Here is a 27725-nt window from a genome sequence, read left to right on the forward strand (position 1 = left end):
TGCCCTTTAGAAAAATGCTGCATAATGGCAAATAATATACATGACCGTGATGGTTACAAAAGAGCAGTAGTGTTTATGACTGACATATCATTACACGTTATACCTAAATATGAACAGTTACTTGATTTGTGTCTGTTGCTGTTGTGGAAATAATTTTACATTTCTACCTGACTGTTTACTTTGAAGTCAGCAGAACATTCTGCAGGGAAAATATCACCATCACTTTCAACCTCTTGATTTTTAATTTTTTTTCAGAGGTCAACAGCTATGCCATATTGAGTTTCTTTAACTTGAATGACAAGTACATGCACTGGCCCTAATAATTTTCTCCATTTAGGGATTAGCATTGACAAGGGTGAATCTAGGTTTTGTGGGACCAACAAGCTTATAAATTTGGAGGGCCTTATTTAGAAAAATGACTCAGAATAATGGATACTCAATTAGGATACACAATTAGGCGAAAAATGAATACTTGGTCAGAATGAGAAAAATCACAGCACATTACAGAATTGAAAAGGCTGACAAAATACCATAAACATCACGAAAGTCTAGGGAAAAACGCATAGTACTTGTGTCATCTTCTTGACCACCTCAGTTATCTCTCTCACATTTTTGTCTATATGTTCTTTGAACACCTCATCACATGACCAGAATTTTGTAACATTTTCAAGAGAGAGAAAGTTTTTGCTTGAGCCTACCTAATCAAACTTTGTTTTGCATGAATGATACTGTAGGATATTTCCTATAACTCCAACTTACTGGTATGTGAGGTAAATTTTTAGGATTCTCTTTCAATTTGGTAACACCTTCATCGAATTTCTTTCCTATATGAACTTTCAGAAAATTTTGATGTATTTCCCACATTTTCTGGTTCTGTACATTTCAAATCTTGTTTCTCCTCTTCTACCAAAACATTTCTAGTGCTGGGTACTGTAGGAACATTTCACTTTGGGATTAGGACCTCTGGCCCTGCACTTTTAATGTCCTCATACCCAGCGGGTCAGCACTGTAGGTAGTGGGAACAAGCCTGGAAGCCTTTCCTGGACCAGAGCGGTTACCTGATAATTCCGTAGAATCTGTTTTTATTATGCTATCTTTAGTATAATATCTTTTGTTATGCTATCTTTAGTATGCTATCATACTACATAATCAAATAATAATCACGCTTAACACAAATAAGGTTCTCAAACAAATCCAATCAGCTGGGAGTGAGAGTGCCAATTAGTTGGGCAACCAGGAGGCCACTACGTCATGGTCAAGAGCAGAATCTAAAGTCAAACTGACACAGATTTGAAATTGATAAAAGATTGTCAGGTCTTTCATTTCTTGTTCTCTCCAAAGCGGTCTGGAAATCAGAATTCTGAGCTTTCAACTTTAATATAGTTAGGATTCCAGACATGTTTTCAAGTTGTTTCCTTTCATGCAGAAAGATACAATGTTTTAGGATATCATAACACCCAATTCATGCCATTTATCTGACTTCGTTGTTTTCTGTATATTGGATCATGGAAGCTTCTTCTCACATCAGTTTGTATTGTTTTGATGTTGTTTTGCTAATTAGCTCTTCAGAACCTCCCTGACGTGCTTTGGCATCTTTACTCTGTTTCCTTTTAATAGCAACTGTTGCATGGAAATTGCTTGAGAGAAGGGTCCCCAAGCTGATAACCTGGATCTGCTTTCCTCATGTGGGCATGAGAAGAATCTCTTGTTAAAATCTCTTCTAGGGAAGGTGTGTATTTATGCAAAGACTTTCAGGGACCTTTTTAAAAATGAAGCTTTTACACAATTTGAGTAAGAAAGTAATTAGGATTCCTATCTAAATGATAATAAGAACCCAAAGAGTACAGCCTGGCACTTCAACTTTGAAGCTTACTAGAAGATGCAGATTTTGCGTTTTAAAATAATTTGTTGGAAATATCAAAGCAGTAAGTGTTCCTTCCTTGTTTTTGACAAACAGGGTGACTTTTCTAAATTCAGATAAATGATCCTATATTTTGGTTTAAAAGCACAAAAGTCTCAGATTATCTTCCTGCGTTAGCAATGCACATATCAAAGGCTATAGAAAAGGATTTTTTCTACCATTTCCTTTTCCTTGCGAAAATAAGAATGAATAGAATATTCCTCCTCAACTTGTGATTTTTAAGTGTAGGATTCTATTAATTTTTCAGACACCCTATAAAATATTTATAAAATTGTTTCAAATCAGTGATGTAGTGGCATATATTAAAAAGAACAGTGACTGGGATTAAGATAACTGTGTTTTAGTTTGAGTTTCAAAGGACTTTGTTCATACTGTTTAACCTTGATGAGCCTCAGTGCTTTGCACTCTAGAATGGATATAATTATTCATACCTTGCCTACTTCTAAGTTTGTTGTGTGAATCAAATGATAAAATGTGTGTGAAAATGACAAGCAAATGTGTCATCCCTACAATCACTGTTATTTAAAGATATTATTGACATTTTGGGCCAGATGATTCTTTTTGGTGGGGTGCTGTCCGATGCATTGTAGGGTGGTTAGCAGCATGTGTGGCCTCCACCCACTAGAGGCCAGTAGTGCCCTGCCTCCCCAGTTAGGAGAGCCAAAATGGCTCCTGACATTGCCAAAGGTTTATTTGGGGTAAAATCACCCCAGATGGAGACCCACTGTATTGTTGTAAAGTAGAAGGTCTTAGATCATTATAAGTAGAAGTAAAGTAGAAGGTCTTAGTTATTATACAGGTAATCAGAAAAATGGATTCAAGCAGGCAATTATGTAAAAAGTGGTACCTCATGCATTTTATTCCAACTGAAACATACAGAACATAGGATCATTAATTTCCTGAAGTAGAGCCTTTACTTTGAATCTTACCTCTTTTTTCCCTTAAACCAGCACTTTAATGTGTCTTCTGCAGTTTTTGATACCCAGTTTTTAACAGTTGAGTAAAAGTAGGAAGGGAGTTATGACATAATTTCAGGGCAGAAGTTGTAAGGGAGCATATTTTTCCTTTACTTTTCTGGGTTCTTGACTCAGACTTAATAACAAAGTAACAGGAGAAAAACAAAGAGAAGCTTAAGAACTTGTCTGCCTCCAGTATATACAGGAGAACTCTAAATGGCCCAAGCCACTACCTTCAATACCATCTCCATCTAAAAGAAGATGATGGGTGGGGGCCAGGAGGCCAGTTATGGGAGGTTACCAGGAAAAGCACAGTAAACAAGGGTAAAGTTGTTATGCTGGTTTAAGTCCTGTCTTTTCCATTGATGAGATTTTCTAGAGATTTAATCTTCCTTCTCTTCCTACTACAGAGTTGGAGACACCTTTACAAATAGAGATTTCTCTTATAATTATGAATATCTCTTAACAAAGGCTACCTTATATTCAGTTTTCAGAGCCTCTCTTGTGTTGGCTGTTTCTTAAAAATAACCAGCACAGGGGCCCCTGGGTGGCTCAGCCCGTTAAGCGTCCAGCTCTTGGTTTCGGCTCAGGTCAAGATCTCATGGTTCATCAGTTCAAGCCCATGTCAGGCTCCGCACTGGCTTCAAAGAGCTTGATTGGGAATCTCTCTCTCTCTCTCTCTCTCTCTCTCTCTCTCTCTCTCTCTCCCTCCCTCCCTCCCTCTCTCCCTTTCTCCCTTTCTCCCTTTCTCCCTCTCTCCTTCTCTCTCTACCTCTCACTCACTCTCTGTGCTCCTCCCCTGTTCATGCTCTCAATCTCAAAATAAATAAATAAACATTAAAAAAAATGACAGTTCAAAATAATCAATGTGTTAAAGAAGCACATTTTGAGGTGGTATGTTTTGCTCGCCTTTAAATATTTTATGTTTTTATGTTTTTCTGGTTTATTTTTAACATATCATCTGTATCCAAACCAAAATTAATTTTATGGAAACGTGTAGTTTTTGAGTTTTCCAAAGATTTCAATATAGTTTCCACAAAATTATCAAAAAAAAAATCTTTTTGGCAGTCAGTATTTGACATCAGATTAAAATATTCCTAAATTTCTTAGGAGTAGTGGTTACAAGTCTGTATAAAATAGGAAATTTAAAGCCAAATATAAAAATATATTTAAGGGGCACCTGGGTGGCTCAGTGGGTTAAGCGTCTGACTCTTGATTTCAGTTCAGGTCATGATCTCAAAGTTTGTGAGTTCGAGCCCCGCTTGGGGCTGTGCTCTGACAGGGCTGAGCCTACTTGGGATTCCCATTCATCCTCTCTCTCTCTCTCTCCTTCTTCCCCTCCTGCACGTGCACTCTCTTTCTCTCTCTCTCTCTCTCTCTCTCTCTCTCTCTCTCTCTCTTTGTCAAAATAAATAAGCCTTTAAAAATAATAAAATAAAAATATTTTTTAAATCCATTAATAAGTATTTTAGATTCATTTATTCATCTGAACAAAAAAAGTTCAAATAATTTCAATACCTATAGTAAAATTCATTAATTCTGTAATCATGTATTTTTTAAATGCCAAATACCATCATTTTCCTCAAAATTTGTCTTAACATTGCTAACACATTTATAATAAATGGTATTTATCATGTGTGGTTCCTTTTTTCCCCATTTTATATACCATTTTGGTAATACTTAGTGAATGTCAGCATAGATTCAGAGAACAGTGGTATATGTGTTGGCTTGGCAGTGTTCTAGCATATTCAGGTTAATGATTAATTTTTTTAAGGATGATTGCCAAGTTTATATGTCCCATACAATATCATTGAGAAAATTTTGGAAAATTTTCAGGGAACTGGAGAAAATTGAGTTAAAGATGATGGTCTCAGAATCCAAATTGATTTTTACTCCATCGTGGATTTTACTAACAAGTAATGCATGCTAACTGACGGGGAAGCTCTAATGGTGTCCATTCAGCTAAAGTTAGCATTCAGTAATTGACATATTGACTACAGGCAGCATGGACAGGTGTATATATTCTGTTTTACTACTTTATAAAGATGTTTAAGGCATTATGAAAGATGAAGCCATTGCTCCGTTTTTTATCTTCTTGTGTCCACAATTACTACAGAATAGACATTTCCTCATATTAATGTTCATGTGAAAGAATAATCCTCTGTTAGGACACATGACCTTTTGCATTTATTTATTAAAACTAATTTTTCATTCAAGGTGGAATATATAGCAGTATTTAGAATATCTTAAAATTATAAAACATAGGATTTTATACACTGTATGAAATACTTAAAGTTTATTAAAAAATTCAGTGTATCCTGATTCAGATCACTTATGTAAAAATATATTAATCTGTTTGTTTTTACTAATGCCACATGTCAAACTAATTACATTTAAAGTCATAGGAAAAAGACAGTTCTTGTTAATTCCATATATACGTCATGAGAAAATGCATTGAGTAATCTGGAAATTTTATTAAAGTCTTTTCATATAAAATAGCAACCTCATTCTAACTTCTTGTTAATGTCACTGCTTTCAGTTTCTGCATCTACTTGGATGATGACTCTCGAAGAGTTTAGTGTTTGAGAACATCAGATCTCCTTGGCTTCTATAAGATGTGTGTCACAGATATGACTACAAGATCTTAGTGACATTTAGGCAGCACAGAATAATAAAAAAATGACCAAAAAAAGTTTAGACAATAAAGATAGATATATCTATGTATTCCGGCTCTGACTCTTTCCTACTTACTTTATGGGCCTGAAGAATTACTTCATTTCTCTTGAGTCCCCAACAGATTTCCCTTATATATCACCTTAATTATCTCAGCTATGTATTTGATCATCTCTGGAGGTTTCTTCTCGCCTAAGGTGCTGATAGTCTTTATCATACAAGAAACACATTTAAAAAACAACATCAAAATATATTTCATTTTCTTATTTTGGAATTGACACATGACACTGTAAAAATCTTGTGATAGTAGAAGTCATGCATTTGAACATGAAAATGTTAATGTAACCACAGCCATTTCCTGTCCTATGCTGAGAAGTAATTTTGCCTATCAAACAATTTTTTATATGCCTTGTGTTTATTTGAAAGGCTCAAGAAGAATGTGTTTGGAATTGCAGTTTGTAATAATTTACTACAAATTAACCTCTAATTTGTATGAATGAGAAATAGCATCCATATAGTAAACTTGGATCATTGTATAATATAATGATAATTTAAGCAAAAATTTTTAAAAATAATTATGTAGAAAAAATTATTAAATGTAGTAACAGCTTGGGAATAAATCATGAGATAAAAGAGAAGGGCAGGAGAGTTTCAGTTTAAATATATGGCCTTATCATCTATAAATATATATGTATATGTGTGTGTGTGTGTGTGTGTGTGTGTGTGTGTATGTGTGTGTATGCACTCTTATCTAATAAAAACAAATTTTAAACACTTACAACACTTCCTGTAGTTATGGTAAAGATCCTTGAAGCACATTTTCACTCTGATTTTATGTCTGATTTTTACACCAAAATATTTTTCTTTGGGTTTATATTTGACCTGCTCACCCCCTTTCCTTGTTTTGAAGTTCTTCAGACATTGATCTGACCATCCAGTTAAATTCTTCATAGCATTTATTTCCTGCCAGTTTCTAGTACAGGTAGGAGGTAAGCAGCAGTTGAGAACTCATTCAGATTGCAGTTCTAAAGAGAAAGTATCAGGGTTTGAGCCTTGCAGACTCTGGGGTTTGGACAACTGGAGCAAGACCAAGCCAAGTTGCTTGGGCAACAGTTGGGAACTGAAGGCAGCCCTTCTTTGGTTCAGACCACAGAGACGACATCAAACTGTGGAGTGGCACATGACAGACCCATGAGAAGAGAGGTGATTAGAGAAATCATACATGGAAAAATGGACTTTGGGTTTTAGAGTTCAGACTCAAGTGACAGAGTACCAAAGGCAGAATGACACCTCAAAAGGAAGGAGAGTGCATTCTGGGAAGAGCAACAGAGGACCCCTGCGTTAGCAGGATTGGCTTGTTTCAGAAAGAGGATCCCTGTGGGCATGAGAGAAAGTTTTCAGTGCTATAAGTACTCTAAATCAGCTTGTGGTGATAAAGTTGCAGAATAGAGGTGTTCTAAAACTTAAGTATGGAAGAAAAGAGAATAACTCTTTTCTGTAAACAAAAGTCAGTGGGGCTTTGTATAGAAGATTATATATATATATCTGAGGTGTTTACATTTTATGTGTCTAGATCCACAAGCAGATTATGAGCATATTAAAAGCAAGACCTGTGCCCTATTCACTTTTTTTGTGTGCCATTCCTACTCCCCAGTGCAATATGTGGGATAGAGAAGTTAGATATTTTTTGAGATGAAACAGTAATTAAAATTCTCATATATATTGAGATTTCTTAATAGAATAGTAGACCAATTTTATTAGCACAGTATTTAAGGTCATATTTTTTATAAGCATGTATACAATAAGCTTTACCATGCATGTATCTATGAAATTTATCATATGCACACAAAATTGAGGGGAGTGAAATTTTTACTAAAATCTGAGACCATGGTGGATATGGGAATAAATATATATATTAAAATATAATTAAAATAGAAGTATATATATAAATTTTTGGTGGAGGCAAAGATAAAAAATATAGTATTCTCCGACCAAAAATTTCATGGTGATTCATTGAACTTTTTCACTCAGGGAAAAATAGCTTCTTTAGCTCAGGAAAACAAAGGAATGCCTCTATTTTTCATATCCAGTTTGGAGGGAAGGGTGATACACAGTTATTTCTGGAAACAGTCTTCTGAGAACAATGAATTTCTTCCCTTCACGATAGGGTCCATTTTAGATTATTTTAATTTATATCAAATTCTCAAAGAAACATGGCCAAATTTGAATTTATAGTCTGCAAATTTCCATTTTTAAAGACAAACTAGTTCCTGAGGAATGCAGATTTTTAAAAAAGGCAACTGAAACCTCAAAAATTCTCTCCTTTTTTCTTCTTATGCTTAAAAAAGTACATGAACATACTGTTTTTAAATTTAGGCTTTAAAAAAAATGTCCTCATGCTGAGTTCTTGTTTGCCAAGTTTCAGCTTGGAGAGAATTTTTATAGCTTTTATAAACCCCTGAAATAGAAAGTTTTAAGTGGAAATCCTTACACACTTTCAGTGAGGGCCACAAATCTTGCTACCTTTGAGAACGAAGGTAACTTCTTTTCATTGTTTAGAAAGGGCACCAGTGACTTGATGAAGTTTTCCTAAGGACAGAACTTTTGTTTAACTGAGTGTTTGATATGTTAAATTTTGTATGTGACAGAACATTTTTAAATTTTAAAATGCACTTGTCCTCACACCAAGAGTGGTTTCTGGGGCATACTGGGTGGCTCAGTCGGTTAAACGTAGGACTCTTGGTATCAGCTCAGGTCATGATCTCACGGTTTGTGAGTTCAAGCCCCACATCGAGCTCCATGCTGACAGTGCAGAGCCTGCTTAGAATTCTATCTCTTCCTCTCTCTCTGTCCCACCCCACTCGCTTTCTCTGTCTCTCTGTCAAAAATAATCTTTAAAAAAAATTTTAAAAATGAGTGGCCTCTATGGTGAGGCCTTTGTGATTTAACTTCTAAATGTGGTTTAGATTCAGTATGGAAGTTAGATTTGTTGTAGTCAAATTGACCATGGCTGAATATCTTTGGAAGTCAAAAAAAATCCCCTTTAAAAGCCTTTGAACTCCCCTTTTCTTCATGCAAACTAAAGGGTCAGTTATCCTTTAGGGAAAGCCGGAATATGTAGGGGTTTTATTGGGTCCCATCTCTCTGTTGTGAGGATTTAGGGCCATTGGAACCAAAAGTCTCACTTCCAGCATGAAAACACGTGGTATTTTACTGCAACCAGGGATCATTATTAGATTGGAGAACAGAAAGGGAAAGAACAAATGAGGCTTTGGACGCAGAGAAGGCAGTGCAGGGAAGACAACAAATGAAGCAGATATTCAGCAAGGAGAGTTGGGCATTTTTGCAGGGTCCTAAACATAATTGAAGGAACACATGCTGCCCGATTGATGAGATAAAGGTCAACCAAATACGTCCATAATGTTTTATCTCCAGAGAAAAAGATTTCCAAACAGCAATATATATTTAATTTGAATAGTATCTAGTAGAACAGAATTGGGGTAATGTAGAAAACTTATAGATGTCTAGTAAATTTCATTCTAGCAAATAATTCACATTTAAAGAGACAAAGTCCTTGCTTTTGCTGGTACATATCTGTGGCTTCTTTCTTCCTCCAGAAAGACAACAATGTCAGATTTGGCAGGAGATAATGCTTTTTAAACTCTTGACATGCATACTCTCTGACACAGGTGCCCTAAAAGAAAGACCCAAGTAGTCTGATGAAGGACAACTTTAAAGGAAAATTTTTAAAGAAGGTAAAACAAATGACTCTAAAACTAGTATTTAGTCCTTGAGACAGGTGTATACATTAGTGATGGAATATTGCTTGACTACATTCTTAAAATCCTTTACATTTATTTCTTCAATTGAATGAGACTTTATAACATCTGTTTTTGGAACGAATTCTGATAACCTTGACATTCAAAATGGAGACACAGGATAGATAGCTTTCCTCTAAGTGCTTCAATATGGCAGAAGGAATTATGTAATATTGATAAATAAAGCATCATGACATCTGTGTTGAATTCTGAATCGACGTGTTGAGTGAGCTGTGTAAGAGGTAAAGGAAGGGACTGACTTTCAAGATGTGAAATGCATTGGGAAAGCCAAGGTCAAAGACAATTCAGGACTCAATGCAAAAGATTTTCAATCTTAATGAAAATCTCTGTTAATAACTTGACAGTTGAGGAACAGTTTCATCGTTAGAAGTTTAACATTCTTTTTAGGGCCTAAGAGACAGAGTCCCAAAGAACTGAGTTGTATTAATAGCTAGTGCAAAATTTATGGCTTAGGAAGAACAGATTAATAGTTTTTGGAGTGAAGCCTGAATTATAGAGGGATGACCTGAGCTCTGGTGTGAGTGATCAATCAGTTCAATGTCTGTAACTGCACAGTTTTAAGAACTCCTAAAAGGTTCCTCTTTGGCCACTTAAAAATGCTTCATAAAGGAGAAACCTGTTACAAGCCAAGTTGGGTGTATATTTTTATATAGCTATATAGGTCCAATGTTTCTTTAAAGGGGAAAAGCAAGAGGAGTGACACATTGAGGTTTGTTTCCAGATATGTATGAGGGAATGTGACTGACCTGAGCTTTGAAGGATGGCCAAGACTAAGTGGAATAGATTGGATAGACTGGGTACAGTGTGGACCCTAAAGGAGAATTCCTTTGAATCTAGGAAATCTTCACCTTAAAGAAGCAGGGTTAAAGACACAGAGGCAAAAGCCTAACAAGGCTGAATTAATTGAACTTTATTAGTCAGGATAAAGCCACTGATGTTTGCAAAGGAGAGTAATGTTTCATGACGATTAACTCCTCCATGATGTCAGGAGAGGGGAGCAGGACCCTGGAAATCTGTTTGAATAGCAAGTATTACTGATGAGAGCACAGGCCAATCAGTAGAGTGGTGGCCATGGCATTGAAGAGAAAAGGAAGACTGGAACACGGATGAAAAGAGATCCCCAAGACTCCATGAGGCACTGTGTATTGAATAAAAGAGAATACAAGGAACCAAAAAATCCCTCAGATTGAGTGCAACTCACCAGGACATAAACAGGTTCCTTATATGTTTTTGGTTGCTCACTTCTTTTGGAAAGGAACCAACTTCTTTTAAATTTCCCTAGTGAAAACTCTATTTTGATCATTTTTTTTCTTCTCTGTTAAAATGACAAGAATTTTAATTAGCCTTGAAGGAACAATTTTTACTGTATTATAGATGAGGTAAAATTGACAATACTAATGAAAATAGAATTGAGTTTATTTGGTCTAATATTTGGCCTAAACTAAAATGTTTTAATGCTATTTGCCACAAACACTATGAGGTCCCTGTGCTATTTATTGAGCCCTTCCCCACACTAGACAGCAAATCCCTTGACAAGAGGGATTTATGTCTTTCCCATCTCTCTGTCCTTAGCCTTAACTTCATGCCTGGCACCTAACAGGTTCTTCATAAATGATAATTACATTAGTAAGTGGAAGCCTGTTATGATTTCTGGGATTGATTGGTTTGTCATAAGCCTTCTCATTGGAAAGGACCCTCTTCTGTTAGGAACTCCCTGTATCTATTTAAAGAGATGATGAACGTTTGGCTTTCAGGAAAACATCTTGGAGATTCATTCATCATTACACTTCTTGGATATTGTCATACAGGAAAACTTGACCCTGAAACAATTATTACTAGCTCTTAACACACTAGGATTTTAACTCAGCATAAGGAGTCACTGAGAGGAATTGTAAGACATGAAGGAGAGGATTTGATTGGCCAATATTTTCATTTAGTTCAGGAGAAGGAAAGGCAAAGCCCCAAATGTGCTGCACAGACATAAACTCACAATTCAAAACTTTTTTTAGAAATGACCCAAGTGATCAGTCCTTCCAAGGTATGCTGAAACATGGAGCAGTCATAAATACTTCCAGGCAAGTAGATCCTGAGTTGGAGAGCATTTGGTCTCACTTCCAAATGACTCTGGCCTCGGAGTTCTGCAGTAGTGAGCTACAATTCTAGAAAGTGAGCTACAATTCTACAAATTCTAGAAAGCTCTAGGTTCAGAAACCGTGGCAGGGTTACAAGAAAAAGTTATCTAGCTTCTGTTTCTTGTGCCATTCAACAAGATTTAGCAGGAAATGCAGCAAAATTTAATGGTCGTTACCTGATGAAAAACAGACATACTTCAGATTATCCTTAAGCAGTACTGAGCAGACGAAATGAAATTAGAAGACCCCACTGAGGCCAAGAGGGTTGAAGAATCACAAAAAAACAACTGGATACAAAATAGGGTCTCTCCATGCTAGGTCATCCATGCATTTTCAAAATAGTGCTATAGGAAAAGTGGTAGAGAAATTTACTATTGTCACGAAGTGCACATTGGATTCATCAGCACAGGATAATATTAAATCTGTATTTTTCAGTAGGTATGAAGAACTTTGATTTCAGTCAGCTCTACCAAAAAATGGAGGATTTTTTTAAGCTGTGTACGATCATTCTCTATTAATATCCCACCATGTTTAATGTTTAATATTACGTTATTTTTTCTTAAAAAGAATTCATGTCATCTATTCCATTATATTTGTGATCTATGATACTTCTTGCTTTGTCTTTAAAATGGAAAATTCTTTGGATAACTTTATAGCAAACTCGGGTTTGGTTCTTATGTTGAACCATGCAGTAATCTGTGCGTGACATGAAATACTAAGCATACCTGTCTCATTTAAATAGATATGTTAAGGTGGTCGTTACTATTCAAGAGAAACTATTGTTTTGCTTTTTTTTTATTTCAAGAAGACAAATTATTAGCATTTTTTTCTTCATGGAACAAAGTACAAAAATTGTTGTAATAAGAACTTTCTTCTGAAAAGCCAGATAAGCTCTTCTCGGCACACCAATAGGGGAATGACAGTACAATTTAGTAACTTAAGCAATGCATTAGGATTCACAGGCTATGCCGAGGCTTCACCCTCGGGCCAGACCTATAGTAGTTGTAAGAAAATGATTTATGTGTTGTAATAAATGTTACTTCTCAATCTGTTTGCTTGTTCAGTGGTTGAGGTCCCAACAGAAAAGGTCTATCTCAAATTAGGACTGGCATGTATTATCTGTCAACTTTATATAGTACTGTAAAAGTCATTCAGCTGACAGTAATATTAGCAGAATGTTTTATAGGTCTTGTACTGTGTGAAGCCTTGTATGGGTGAGAAGAGGCGATGGGTCTGTGGGGCTCTGTGGTCCAGGATAAAGTTGCGTGTAGATGAGTCGTTTCAATGCTTCTCTGTAAATGAACATCTGGCTCACATATTGATTCCATGTGTGAAAATGAGATCAGCCCATATAATGACCAGAATCAATCAGACTTCAGCCGAGGAGTAACATACACTGGTCTTGATTTGTTAGACAACCAGAATTGGCAGCACCTTGCATAATTTGGCACCAATTGACGAAGATTAGGCTGTTTGGGGGCCTGGGTGGTTATTAATTTGAAACCCCCCTTAAATATTTTGCAGAGTAAAATCAGCTGTAACTTATTTGTCCCAACCCCCTCCTTTTCATACTAGCTCTAATTGTTTTAGACAAACAAGTGGGCTTGCGGCCTGTTCACTTTACACAGGAAGACATGAATTCTTTGATCCATACAATATTCTGTAGCTCAACCTTGGAGCTATTTACTGAGGAGATTTATTTGCAGACAGACAGTAGAACAGTTCTTTGTGAATAGAAATGAGTACAGCTTCCACGGGTTTTCAGCTCATGTTTCTGCTACTTACTGTAAGGGAGACAAAACTAAGCCATCTTTATTTTTAACCTGAATCCTTTTTTTAGCATTTTTGAAAACTGGATTAGACTATCAACCTCTCTTTTTTCTCCTCCCACTTTACAATGATAAGAACAGAGATCAACCAAATATCATTGCAATTTTGTGCTTCGTGTAATCGTGAAGAAAAAAAATTGTAAGATTTAAAGCAGGACAGTTGTTAATTGTACACATTTTACAAATACATCTCCTTAATTTCTGGGTACAAATGAAACTTACCTGTGCTGTATTAATTGTAGATATTGGATGAAAAGAGAAAGCTATAATTGTCCAAATGTAGTTTTAAACATTGATTATTGCTTTCAAACAGTATAAAAGATACAGACTCATTTACTTTGAATTTAGATAATCTTATTTAGGTAAGTCTCTAAACCAGTATTTAATTTTTCCTCCAATTAAATGAGTTATTTGAACAAAGTGTCTCTAAATGCTTTAAATATAATGGGCCAGACAATTTAATAGTAACAAGAATGAGACCATTCCATAAATACATCTTTTTATAATTTTGTAAGATATGAATTCCATTAAGACTATTTGATTTCCACTTGTGATAGAGAAATTTGATTCATGAAATCAGTTCAAGGGATAATTCTCAATTCTTAATTACGTCTGATAATAAATTACTAAACTATATTCTCTTTTATCATCTCAGAACTTAATTTGCTGGGCCTCTTGATAACCAGTATATGAAAAGTCATCTTCTTCCTTTAAAATGTTTTTTTTTTCCCATACAAATTTGTAAATTATAATTAAAAATGGGTTTCCTTAAGGAAAGATCTTTCATGATCTTCAGATTTTACCTTCCGGTCACTTAGGTCATTAGCAGCATTTTTGACATTGTTTCTTTTGTATTTCCTTTTGGATAATTTACCAGTAACTTTTTAGAGAGCTGTGAGTGGCATCATATAAATTTTTGGAATTAAGATAAACTGTTTTCACTGAAAGACCAAAACTGTTTTGACTCCTAAAAATAATAGTGAATCAGATGTTTTATTTTCTACATTTTTAAGTTGTAGATTAATAGATTAATGCTGACAGATTTTTAGAGGTATTACAGTTTCAAATTTACTCATTTCCACTTGATATAAGTTTCCTAATTAAGAAATATAACTTTGGGAGGAAAGCATTTTCAAACACTTACACATGTCGCCCCCCCCCCCCCCCCCCCCGCCATGTCAGGAAGCTTTTAAGTCTAAACAAGCATTCAGTCAGTAAGCCCTAGTTTTTCAAAATCTTTCAAATTGCCTCCATAAGCTTAAGACCTAACTTTGGTAAACAAAAGTGCTTACTTACGTTTTTGCCAAAAGCAAGATATTGGAACCAAATGCATACCTCTGCTAAGGAGCTGGATTATTTGTTACTTGTAAAAACTAAAAGGATTAGGAGAAAGTTTTAAGGAAGAATGTTTGCGCATATAGGAAGAAATGGGCAGGACAAAGACTTTTTAATTCAGACCATCAAATAACACAATCATATATAACATTTATTATAGAAGATACACCAGTAGACGGCACATGCAATTGAAATTTCAGGAAAGGGCGAAGTGTGTGGTTGTCTCACACGTTAAAACAATTTCAGCACACGTGTTTTCCTGTTTCATATGCCTGGCCTCAGGTAAGAATTCTTGCATATTAAAAATATTACCACCATGATTTCAAAGTGAGGCCAAGTCCTGTTATAGGAATGTGTGATAATTTACTGTCCTGTCTACACCATAAGTGAAACCATGTTAACAGCAACCATGCCTAAACATGGTTTTTGTTATATTTCAAATATGGTGTGGACAGCTTTATATTTCTTAGACACTTCTTTATTGTCTTTTTTGTACATTGCTTAATTTGGCATAATTCTTTCATTGAAATCATCCCTAAATGCTAATTGACAGTAACCTAGGAGCATTCTACACATATCCTGAAAAGAGTTGTCTTTTATTTACAGAGGCTTGTTTGATATGGTAAGACATGTTTTTTACCAGAATCACAAATGATGTGGCTGTCTCCCTGGACATGATGGCATATATCTTGTGCCTTACAAAAATGCCAACCAAAGTTCCCCATACAGCTGCTGTATCTTTGAAGAAAACATTACCCTGTGGTGGCTCCACAGTCAGAAATATTCTTGCACCTAAATAAGTTTTCATTTTTACTTTATTTCAATTTTATTCTATTTAAAGTATAATTTTAATATATATTTACTAGCTAGTTACAGAATGAATTCTTGGGGTAGGGGTTTGTCCATTTCAAAATAACAATCTTTGGGGGATTTCAGAAATAAATATGCCTAACATAATAATTTCATGGAAAGTGACTCAGTGCTATCAGTATCACTCATAACCGCGTGGCCTGACCTATGCTAAGAAAATTATTTCCCTTAACAAGATTATTGAAGCTTCCTATTCTACCACTTAAAAAAAAATGTGTGTAATGGTGGGAAGAGGGCCAGTTCTCAGCTGGGTGCATTGGGTTTTGAACATGAAAGTAGTAAATGACATTAATAGGAAGTTAAAATCTAATAGCAGAGGGGTTTTGAATACTCTGAAATAATCTGAAATTTATTTTTGGGGCAGTAAGAATCTTACTTGCTGGTCTTGTTGCACCCATATATCATTCAGTAACTGATTAAAAAAAAAGGAATTGTAGACAATGTTTGTTTTGGGTAGTCCCCAAAACACTCCAGAGTTTCTTGACCATGTGCCTAGTTCACATTCTCTTTGTCCTCAAATATATTAAGCCTGGTCCCCTTCTTCCCAAAAGACAGGCCAAAAACAGACTAATACATTTTTTTAAATAGTGTAGGTGAGAACTAATAACCTGAAGAAAGTGCCGAGTACTGGAGATGACCCACAGGATTTGGTGACCAGTCAGCAGTGAGAGGGATTTGAGAGAGTATAAAAAGGATGCAAGGAAGTTATCCTGCCTGAGATAGGAAACAGCATTATGAGGAGGCTGGGTACAAAGTATGTAGATTTCACTGGGAGAATTTAATGAAATGCTTGCAGATTTTACACAGGCCCTTAGAAAAATATGCAAATTGTTGTCTACAATAATAAGGGTGGATAATTTTTATCCACCCTCCTGATAATACCAAATAAGGGAAAAAACATGGTTTTCGTTGCAGTAATAAGTTGGTGGTACAAATTACAGCATTACTATGTTAAGAAAGAAATGTTCATTCTTTTCTACCAAACCAGAAATAACTCCAGAATCAATCAAGATGATGACAAAATATACTGTGTGTAAGCTTGCATCTTTACTAGTAAATGAATACCTCTTTTTTTGCCTCTTTCAAAGTTAATTTTAACCTATTCATTTTGTCAACATGAATTAAAATTTTTTCTAGAGCTGAGGGAGCTTCAATAAACCTGGCCCAGCTATCTGATTTTTTAGTTAAACCGAATTTTGTTTTAATTTTAGTTTGGAGGTTTTTGCTCTATTTTAGGATATTTGATGTATTCTAGTGTTTATCGATTAGTTTTTAATAATTCTGAAAGGGGCTTTTTCTTAAAATGTAGATGTAGATAATCAATCAAGAGAGCCTTATCCAAATCCAGGATTCGATTTAAACTTTTTCAGTTGACTGTTGTGTCTTATTTTCATTTTTAACTTGATGGCAGTTTTTTGACAGCTAGGTTGAATTATCTAGTAATTCACCTGCATTTGTGTGGTATCTTAGGTGCCATTCTCAGAATATTTTACACACAGAGAAAAACACTATTGGTCAGGGTTTTAGTACTAAGTTATGTAGTAAGGAAGCCAGATTACTCCTGGGCATTTATATTGAAGACTTCTTGTGAAAGTAAATTCTCTAAAAAATCCTCACCATGAATAAGGCTGAATATACATTTACTAATAAAATTTAAATAAATGGGATGCTATTTTAAAGGAGGTGTGTACATGTGCATGTGTGTGTGTGTGTGTTTATAAATATTATAAGCATGATTAACTGACCTGCTGTTTTTAACCATTTCACTGACTGCTTCTTGGTGTTCCTAGTTGTAGTTGCCCAGATGGCACTCAGGCAGTTCTCATAGTACATGTTTGGTGAGCATCTACTGTGGGCCAAATGCAGTGTATTGTTTCTAGATATGTTATTTCAGCTCTGGATTTCGCTGTTTGCATAGATACTGTAGAAGCTGAGGTCTCAGAGAGCCCTCAGGTGCTTTGACAGCCAAAGCCTCGTGAATGTGCACACTTCTATACTCGTCTCTTCTCTTCGTATCCCTTGTGTTTTGCCTGGATCCCGCATCAAAGAGATAAGGGGAAGGGAGTTGATAATTGGAGGTAATAAGCCTTTCATTATTCTAGTTTTTGAAGTTAAAGCTTTTATTAGTGCCTAGGTCTCCAGGGTATTCTCATCCGCTCTAAGCTGCTGGATTCTGTTCTCTACCGACTTTCTACAATTTTCATCACTGTGCTTGTAGAAAACTGAAACGCTGCCTCAGAGAAGAGTGTCATGACTTCCTTGATCTCACCCCGATCTTGTGACTGTATTTTGTTTTATCAAGGAAAGAACGGGCTCAGATCTGCAGCACGTCCTAAGGGTGTCCCTGTATTCTTCCAGATGCTTAAGCTCACTTTTAATCTATGTAGGAGAATCTGTTTTCCACATGGTTAAATGCATATTCGTTATAATGCCAAGAAGGTGGACGTGAAAACCTTTGCTTGACAGTGAATCACCACAGATTGTAACCAGGGGCAGCACAAGATGAGATCTGTGTTTGGGGAAGCGTATGTTGCTGGCAGGGAGGATAGAGGACTGAAACGGGCCGCATTCCGGCACCCAGATACGAGGACACCAGTTAGAAATCGAGCGAAGAGCTGGACTAGGACAGCGGTGTAGATTTAGAGAAGAGCCGTGGTTCAGAGGAATTTAAGATGCCAAGTTGGTAAAGACTCGCGTTGCTAAAGGTTAGTTAGCTACCTTGTGTGAAGGGGTTAAAAAAAAAAAGACTTCCTATTTCAACCCTGGCTGACCGTATGAAAAGTCACACCATTTACAAAGATAGAGAACTAAGAAGTAACAGGATCATCCTTTGTGGACAGGGTGGAAATCATACTGCTGTTAATGATACAGTTTGTTTTTAATGAACTCTCTGAATTTCACATGTTAGGTCCACACTTTAAAACTTCAGGCAGGTGAGAATGTGGCTCCAGGAGATATTTTTGTTTTGGAAATTAGGGGTATTTAAATATTAGTTGAGACTATGGGCATAAATGAGATTTGTCAGGGTTCAAAGCTTCTCCTGTCGTTTGTGGATACCTAGGTTACGGCGATTATGCCGCATCATCTTTTTATTTGCATGTTGATCTCCCCACCAGCTGGCATACACCTTGAGGCCAGAATCCTTTCTTCCTTCCAGCATCTCTGCCACCCAGTATAGCACCTGGGACGTGGGCAGTCAACTGTGTGTTTAGTGAATGGATATATAAACAAATGCTTGAATAAACTGAAGAAGCCTAAACTGAGAAGAAGGAGACTGAGGAAAATATGGTTTGGGATTATAGTGCTATTTCTGTAGAGTAGTGTCCCAACTCTGATGACAGCCTGAAGAAACTGGTGGGTATTGCTGAAGCCAAGGTGGGAAAGAGAGAATTAGGAGTTACTGATGATCAAGCTCATTAACTCCTCCCCAACCCAACCCACCCCTGCCCCCCTACTCCCCCAACCCTCTCACTTCCCCCACAATTCCCTGCTTCATGAGAAAGAGCAATGAAGGAAATTACCCTATAACAAGACCTATCCACATATCCCTAGTATGTTTGGTTCATATGCTTGAAATTTGGGATTCTCTGTCACTGTGAAGAACACATGCCATGACTGGACCATGTTGGCGTTAAAACCTAGTTCATCATGTCGTTATACTTCAGGTCAGCTGAATGACCACCTAATCTGTGTTTTTCCACACATGGAATGATAAACTGGCAACGGTGTTTAAAAAAAAAAGTTTCTGTGTCTCTAGAAACTATTTGAAGGCACAATTACTCAGCATGAAGATTCTCACTGAATTCAGTGAGGATGTATTATATCATGTCATGCATTTAGTTACTTGCTTTTGTAGTGGTAGATGTAGATAACTGAGGCAAATCTAATTACGCAGAATTGTACGCCGACTGTTTAGGAATGACAAAAGGATGGCATTGAACTTGTTTAGGTAACTTAAGAAATCAGCATTTTCCCAGAGCACTTCATGTCATAACAGTATCACAAATAACTTCACACTATATCCTAACTCATCTAGTTGTATAAAAATATCTTTATACCATCTAATCAATTATATTGCTCAGACACAGCAGATGAATTCAATAATTTCTCCTAATCTGTGTTCATTAAAATTTTTTTAGCCTCCAAGAGCACTAAAGCAGCATTTCTGCTGCCCCCAGAAATGGTATGGAAACATTTCAGACAGACTGACTCCATTACTAAAGAAAACTGTGTGTTTCAGGAGACACCCCTAACTTATGGTTTTGATTATGGCTTCTGCTTACATTCTCATTACTTTTAAGTTTTTGTTGTTGTTTAGAAGTAAAGCCCGATCTGTAAAAGATCTCAATTTGAAAAATCTTAGTTAGACTTTACAAAACTAGAACATTTTGTCTTCAAAAGCTTTGAAAACATGTGTCCTCTTGAGGGTAGAATGCACAAAGGAAAGGAAAGGGAACAAAAGATCAACCTGGTGTTAACACACAAGATATATATTGGCCCTGGTCAGTCTTAATGTTTGAGTCTCACTATGAACACAGCCAGAAAGTGTTTTGTTTTCCAAAGATGCGGGGCCTATTGATTTGTCAGTAGTACATACATATCATTGACATAGCACCTTACAGTTCCTGAAGGTTTTTGCTCAGTCATCTTAAAACACTTTATAAAGAAGCAAGAAGAATTTTATTGGTTGATAAATTATAATAAATTTGAATCAATTGCCCTTTGTCATTTATCAACATAATTTCAGGGTTTAGGGCATAACCCAGAAGAAGTCTGTCGTCTCTGAAGCTACATAACCATTGTGCTAAAGTAGCTCTTTATCCATCCCGTAATTTATTGTTCTATTAAATAAAAATGGGAATAGTTCTATCACAGGTTCTGCTTAAGGCATAAGAATATTAATAAATGCCAAAAATATGACGTGATTTCTGAAAACTTCTCTCATCTCTTTGGGCTTAAAGGTTGTTCATTTTTCAAAAGGCTTAATTTAATACCATAGTAAGTAGGTTAAATGGGTAAATAAACATTTCCAATGTAGGGAATCTATTCTCAAGTCTGCCACACCTCCCAGGTGGAAACTACTTGTGATAGAAACGGGTTGCCTTATAACAACTTCAGTAAACAACCAGGATTAGGTCATTTCTGTCTGGGGTTATACGTGTTTTCTTTTAGTGACAAGAAGTGTGTTATGATGAATCATGGTTCTGTCAACTCTGGCATTTCCTCAAAGAAATACATGGCATGAAGTTCCTTTGGTGTTTTCAGCAAGGTTTGATTTTCCTTACTTTGTGTAACATGAACCTTCTGTTACAGATACATCAAATCCCGCACCTACAGGATCCAGATATACAGTCATGGCTTCTACTACATTATATCGTGCTTTCCTAGCTTATTAAGTTCTATATAAATGAATTTTTCCAAATTCTGAACTTATTCTCCAAGTTTAAAACTGAAAAGAAGAAAAGAAAGACCAGAAAACTTTGTGGGGAGGAGGGGGGGATATTGCTAAAGTATTTGGTAAACTGCCTCGTTGAAGTCCATGAATCAAGTGCAATTTCTTCTCTGGCTTACTGACCCTTGGTACATAAGGTAACAGTATCCATTGCTTTTCCTAAGTCACATCTATCTAATTTGTTTCTTGAGTTCTTTTGTCTGTCTCTTACAGTTTTCTGATCTTCTTACTCAACATCTAATATTTCTGCCTCACTAGTGTTGTTAGATGACCTTCCCTACCCCTTTCCTGTGCCTTTGTTTTTTGATGCCTCTAATCCACTGAGGACTTCTAAACTGCAAAGGAAGAGAAAAAAAAGACCATTTGAACAAGGACATGGTCAGTTTTATTATTTAAAAAGGTAGGATCTTTGTGTATGGGTTTCCTTCCATCCATTTTGACTGAGAAGATTTGTATTATCCTTTGGACATTTGTCTTCATTGTGGAGAGAGGAACTTATCCTCAATTTTGAACTTCAAGATTATTTCTACAAATGAATAGGGCTAGAGAGCCAATGTAACTTTCAGTCTTAGGATCAGTTGCCTTCTCAAACAGTAGTCTTAACTTTCAAAAGAGCAAAGAAACATCAGCTTTACTTAGCAATTTTCATCTGCCAACCTTTGTCTGTAGCTGGTTTAAAAATACCCTCGTATAACTTAGACTCAGGATGGAAGCATGCCTAGGGACGTTGAATTCTTAATTCCACTGTTAGATATCCAACAAACTCATTCATTACTATCTGACATTTTTCCCGGAAGACACTGCAGATACAGTGAATTCACAAATTGTCAATTTTATGGAGCATGTTTATATGCTGAGATAGCACCAATAATATAAGATCTTTTCATTCAATATTATTGTTCCTGTTCATGTTATGATCATAAAATTAACTGAAAAAGACAAAAGAGTAATACATGCTCTTGATAAAAATCTTTTCTCCTCTCTCATCTATACACTAAGACCATTTGTACCTCTGAATGCATTTGGCAGACTCATATTTATTATAATAAAATTTTATAATTCTTCCACTTGCTAGATTATAAACTTCTTGTGGGCAGGATTTTAAACATCGCCGTATTTCCTGTAGGGTTTCATATGGGAAATATGCACAGATATTGATAGAGCTCATCCAGGCTCCTCGTTCCTTGACAGCTCTTTTCTTTTCTTTTCTTTTCTTTTCTTTTCTTTTCTTTTCTTTTCTTTTCTTTTTTTTTTTTTTTGGTGCCTCTGGCATCAAAAACACTCAATAAATATTGATTTAACTTACGTTCAAATAATATTTTACTATCACAAGAATGTACCTTGGTACATGCCCACAATCAAAACCTTAGCTTACAATAGATGGCCTTTACAGAAGCTTATTCATGTAATAATTTTAACCTCTGATATTTTGTGTCATATACAATGTCAACAATTGAGCAAACAGATGTTCTTCCCTTCTTTGAAACGGAGCATCATGAAATAGAATTGTTCCTCAGGTCTCATGGTTATTCCTGGAACAGAACTGGTAGAATTATCCCCTCCCCTTAATCACTTTCTCTATCTTGCCTCTGTGTCATTTCCTCTGTTTTTCAGAAAAATTAGAACTTGAGGTCACTGGAGCCATCATCTCTAGACTTGCTATAAGTAGCAAATATGATTAGTAAGGGAGGGAGGGAATGGATGTTTTCTATGGCACACAAACAAGAACTGAATTACACTTCTGTGTTCACTCAAAAAAATATTCCATGAGCAAAGTGAAGATGATATTTTTACCTTCATTTTGAATGTCATATCATCAGTTCCCCGCCCCCCCCCCCTTGCTTTGGACACATGAAAATACTACTTAAATGAAATGCTACTTAAATTAAAAGGTATTTTTGAGGCTGAAATTCAGTAGTTTAGCATCAGAACTTGGAGTATCTAAATTTGGGGTAACAGGTGTATATAAGGCTAAATGTATATTTTCATATACACGTAAAATATATGTTATTAATATATATTATATAATATATAATTATATATTAATATATATTAAAATAAAATGCATATTAAAAAACTTGATCTGTAATCAAGACACAAATGTAGGAAACTTGTTACAACAAATGTTTATTGAGACTTCACTGTGTATACTATGAGTCACTTTGAAAAATTCAGAATGCAATGGGCTTGTTGTGTTGGGGTTTCTTTTATTTATTTTTTTTAATATGAAATTTATTGTCAAATTGGTTTCCATACAACACCCAGTGCTCATCCCAACAGGTGCCCTCCTCAATGTATTTATTTATTTTTTTAATGTTTATTTTTGAGAGAGAGAGAGAGAGAGAGAGAGAGCGAGAGCGTGAGCAAGAGGAGGGGCAGAGGTAAAGGGAGACACAGAATCTGAAGTAGGCTCCAGGCTCTGAGCTGTCAACACAGAGCCCAACACAGGGCTCGAACTCACAAACTATGAGATCATGACCTGAACTGAAGTCAGACACTTAATGGACTGAGCCACCCAGGTGCCCCTGTTAGGGTTTCTTTTAGTTATGTAGTTGGAATCATCCTTTCTTTATCATGTTGAGAAATTCGCCCTACCTTATTTTTCATACAAATTGAAATGACCAGCAAAATTGCTGATAGCCAAGTTTAACTTACTAGATTTTTTTTCTCTCCCAACTATTGAGTAGTAAATGATAGCCATTATATTTCAGAATGAAAAAGCAAGGTGCTTGCATCTTTTTTAAAATATGCAAACTTGTTATGGGATATGAATCACATTTACCTTCTTCCTGTCTAGAATGATTTATTTTTCTGCCTTTTTAATATCTACATTGATATAGCAAAATATTACCCATTTTCAAATGAAAGAAAGCTTATCCAGATATAGATAACTTCTTGTTGTATTTACAGATGTTAGTATTTATTGTCATAATACAAGAAAGGAAAGATGTTCTTTGTTTCGAAAAGCAGGCAGCCCATTGGTTGGGAGGAGGTTGGGCTTTGGAGACCAAAGACTCGGGTTCAAATTGTGGTTCTGCAAATTAATACCTGAGTGTTATTGAGAGTTCCTTAGACTTTCTAAGTTGTGGTATTTTCCATCCAGTAGAAATAGCACCTATTTTTGCATAATTATCATAAGGGTTTTCAGACACAGGATTTGACATGTTGTAGTTGCCTAACAGATACAGCTGTTAATTTATTACACGAGCTGAGAAGCAGTGGGAGGAATTGATGAGGTAGTGGGGTGGTGAGAAGAAGGCTCTAAGACATCAGATCATAGACTTAAGTGTGAAGTGACAATGGGAAATAATCATCCAGGAAAGGAAATGAAGGACTCCAAGTACTCCCATTTTGAAAATATCTAATAATTCAAGAAAGACCATGCTCAATTGAACTAAAAATTTGAACTCGACGAGTTTTGCTTGAACAGTGTGGTTAGCTGTGTATAATCCATTACTTGGGTTTCACCCAATCCTCTGGCTTCCCCGTAGCCCTTTCGTAGACTTTCATTTCATATTGCACAGGTGATGGCAAAATATGTGTAGTAGCTGGGAAAGTAAACCCAACCCTATTTTGCGTGAACGGTCACCCTCTTGTGTGAAGAAGCCCTTTCCATTTTTCAAATGAAGAGCATTCCAATTTCACATTCTTTAATAGGAAAAAAGGTCCCATTTAATCAGTGGTTAACTTAGATCTATATTGTTTCTCCTCCATTGTCTGCCATATTTTGGCTTTTCTTCTTCTGACATAAGATCTATACAACTATAGTACAAGTTTTATCACAGAAGTAAATAACAGCATGTTTCCTTGGGAGCAATTGAACAACAGAATAAAACAGTGCTTACTGTTTTTTGAAAGTTGTGTCAGATTGTCATGGTAATATAGAGTTGCATCATGTTGTCATAGCAACCAGAATTATAAAACGGATTTAAAGAGGATGAAGGAGATACCCTTTGGTGTTGTGATTCCTTTCACTTTAGAGATTTCGTTCCTCCTCTACTTGTGTTTATTTCATTTTGCTTCCTTTTTATAAAATGTAGAAGGGGAAATAATGGGAGTCTTCTTCCCAAATGAAGAGTTGCAGCGTAAAGGCAGAAGTCATCACGTTCTCTTTGAGCCAGGTAGAATTCAGGGTCTGGAACACGGACGCAGGTACACTGCTGTATCAGGCCATCCCAACCCTGAGCAGGAGGAAGTTCCATTCCGAGTGGGTTGAAAAGGTATTTCATCTTTCTTTATGATTATTCATGGCTTTTCTTTCAAGCAAAAACATCCCAATCTTCCTCTGAACAAAAGGCAATACTGAGTTTTAGAAGCTGATTCATCAATTTTAGCAGGGTTTGGGGAAGACTGTTTCTTCTCTGTAATTAGAATGATTTTAGGTCATTATAGTTGCTTGAGATGTTAAACTTTGACCCTTGAGGTGAAAAACTAATTTCAATGCTAAACCATTTCCATTATTCCACAGTGAGGACCAAAAAAAAAAAAGAGGCTTTACAAGGCAGTTGAGATATTTGTTGCTGGAGTGCATCCAATGACAGATTCTACAAATAGTGGCAAGTAGAGATTGAAAAAAAAAATAATTTGTTCACTGTAAATGTTTGCTAAAAATCAATTGTTTTAAATATGCCTTCTCTTAACTCAGCTCTTACCCTCTTGGCATAAACAATTTGCTTTCATTCTCTTTGTTGCTACATTGCCTCCTCTCGACTTGCTATTTAACAAACTCTTGCAATGCAAGTTGCAGCAAGTTTTAGGCATTAATAGTGGCCAGGTAGTATAATACTATTTTTAATGAATGTCTGTTTTTTTATTCTTTACTGTGCTTTCTTTGGAAAGAGGCCCACGAAACAAAGTATTAAGAAAACACACTGCCGCCCTGGAATGTGTGTATTAGCTGCAGATTATTTCCTATTAGCAGATTAGCTGCAAGGCTATTGGCTCAGAAAGGTCTTTGAGAGTATTTTGTTTTGTAACTGATTCAAGCCATGGGAGAGAATTGCCACCATGATTGGAAAGAAGAATTAGCTACTGTTGCCATGGACACTGGAGTTCACAGTCCCATTGTTAAATCTAGTGCTTGAGAATGAGATGCCCCAGCATGAGTTCAAGCTTTGTTAATGAAATGATGGAATATATTTTTTCAGAGCTGTGACAGAATCTTGTGAAAGATATGTGAAATATATTTTGGCTACAGAAATATTTAGCGTTTCCTTTATAAATCAGTATTTTCCACTAAAATAAAATAATCCTATGCTATGTAGCACTGTATGAAGTTAATGCATACATCTATTTAAATCTTTAATTACTTTTAATACGTACCCATTTACAGCATGTCTTTGAAAATTGTATTCTTTAAATATAGAAAAATGAAATTGCAGATGTTCAAATTGTTAGAAGATCTGTACCAGTATGTTTTCTAACAGTATAAATTGATGATAATATTATATAATAGGTGAATCTCTTAAAAAGATTTCTTGATAGAAATCAAAGCTTTATACCATGATGTGACTTATAGTAGATTTTAATATTTGAGACTAGAAAAGAATGAACTGGAAAAGAATCTTAACTGTGAAAGTTAAAGATTGGTGGTTTATTATGGTGATGTGGGTAAAAACCCGTGAAGTTCAAAGGGAAAGTGACAAAATGTTATCAGTCCTAGACCTCTAATATTCCGGTCAGCAGATATTTGAGTGCAGGCTAGAAGTCAAGCATAATGTTTTGCACTTCAAAGAGAGCTCGTAGTCTTAACTAGCCTCTTTTTTAAAAAATCTCACCCCTCCAATCTATCAAAAACACTTTGGGCCCATTCCCCCCTCTCCCCCCCCCCCCCCGTTTTACAATACTGTTTTGCTCATTTACTTTTCATTGAGACGTAGATTCAAATCATGTTTCTGCCATTTACTCATCATGTGGCCTAGCACCAATTAATTATCTTGTCTGGTAAGTCTCAGTTTCCTCATCTGTGACATGGAATGATAATAGCACCCAATCCATAGAGTATTGATGGAATTAAGTAAAAATGATGGACATTATGATGCATGGTGCTTGGTATTCAATAAATACAGTTGTTATATTCGAAAAACTTCAGTGGCTCCTGTTTCTCACCAAATGTTTAGGTATTCTAGCAGTGAAAGTCATGTTCTTACTGCAGATTTATCTGCCTTTCCAACTAATGCATGAAAAATGTATCCACTTATTGTCCTGGACACCCTCCAAACATATTTCATGAACACTCTTACCTCTGAGACTTTGCTTAGCAAGGTCTCTGACTGAGACCACCCTTGCCCCTCCTTTTCTACCTAAGGTCAATATTTTCTTTAAGATCCATAATCCCTAAAGTATTTCCTGACTAACCTTCCTCCCACAAATTTTTGTTTCTCTTCTCAATAGTTTTTTTTTCAGAACTTTAAATATATATATTAGAAGCCAAGTGAGAACTGGTTTGAAATTAAAAGACCCTGGGGTGCCTGGGTGGCTCAGTCTGTTGAGCATCTATCTGACTCTTGATTTTGGCTCAGGTCATGATCCCAGGTTCATGGGATTTGAACCCCACGGGATTCTCTCTCTCTCCCTCTGCCCCTCTTTGCTTGTGTTCTCTCTCTCTCTCTCTCTCTCCCCCTCCCTCCCTTCCTCCTTCACTTCCTCCCTCCCTCCCTCCCTCCCTCTAAAATAAAAGAAAAAAGTAATTAAAAGACCCTTAATGCCTAATAATCCT

General features: G+C 36.0%; 1 protein-coding gene across 6 annotated transcripts in view; it reads left to right on the forward strand.

Moving 5' to 3' along the window:
• Positions 1 to 27725, forward strand: part of TRPS1 (transcriptional repressor GATA binding 1) — a 257443-nt gene that overhangs the window by 148697 nt on the left and 81021 nt on the right. The gene's annotated exons all lie outside the window — the stretch shown is intronic.

This window comes from Acinonyx jubatus, chromosome F2 (genome assembly GCF_027475565.1).
Source record: "Acinonyx jubatus isolate Ajub_Pintada_27869175 chromosome F2, VMU_Ajub_asm_v1.0, whole genome shotgun sequence".
Classification (NCBI taxonomy): domain Eukaryota; kingdom Metazoa; phylum Chordata; class Mammalia; order Carnivora; family Felidae; genus Acinonyx; species Acinonyx jubatus.